Raw genomic sequence first — 728 nt, 5'->3', positions numbered from 1 at the left:
GGGGGGGGGGTGCGTGGGGGTCGATAAAATAAAAGCGAAAATGTTAAAGGATTTTTTTTCGTAGTATCGTTTGGGACATTTTGATACCGAGAAAAAAAGGAATATGGTTATGGTCCATAGCATTAATAGGGTTGCATGCAGTCGGTTCTAAAGGCAGTTACTGTTACCATGAAACGTAGGTTTGAATGACATTTCATAATCTCGATGAGAAAGAAAAAGCGACAGAGAAAGTTAGAAAGAAAACCTTTTTTTATTTAGTTAGAAAGTAAAAAGTTTTAATGAATGACCGTCACACAAAAAATAACAGACAAACTTTCCTTAACTTAAAAAGCAAAGGCGAAGTTTGGTTTAAGCATGATATGCATTTACATGCGTTACCATGAAAACGTCGCGATCTGCTGTTTTCAAATAAGAAAAAAAATCTCAGGATATATTAGTCTAGAATTTTAATTAAATGCAATGGAACCGTGAACTGTAAAAATTGTCTGCACTGAAGTAAAACCAGTGTAATTATATTAGACTTTTCCTTCCATAGATTAATAATTTCAAGAATAGATTTTATGATTCGAAGTAGATGAAAATAGATGCATAAAAGCTACCATGATGAGTTTCAGAAATGTGAAAAAATGGAGTCGAGAGTTTTGACTGTAGATTAGAATGCGCCTTTGGGGGACGAAGTGACTGTGAATGGAACAGTGAGCTTGCACTCCGGGAATCTGGGGGAGGAT

General features: G+C 35.4%; 1 protein-coding gene across 1 annotated transcript in view; it reads left to right on the top strand.

Moving 5' to 3' along the window:
* Positions 1–728, top strand: part of LOC119594629 (neprilysin-2-like) — a 37,634-nt gene that overhangs the window by 12,004 nt on the left and 24,902 nt on the right. The gene's annotated exons all lie outside the window — the stretch shown is intronic.

The sequence above is a fragment of the Penaeus monodon genome, chromosome 34 (genome assembly GCF_015228065.2).
Source record: "Penaeus monodon isolate SGIC_2016 chromosome 34, NSTDA_Pmon_1, whole genome shotgun sequence".
Classification (NCBI taxonomy): Eukaryota; Metazoa; Arthropoda; class Malacostraca; order Decapoda; family Penaeidae; genus Penaeus; species Penaeus monodon.
This window is presented reverse-complemented; position numbering and strand designations above follow the sequence as displayed.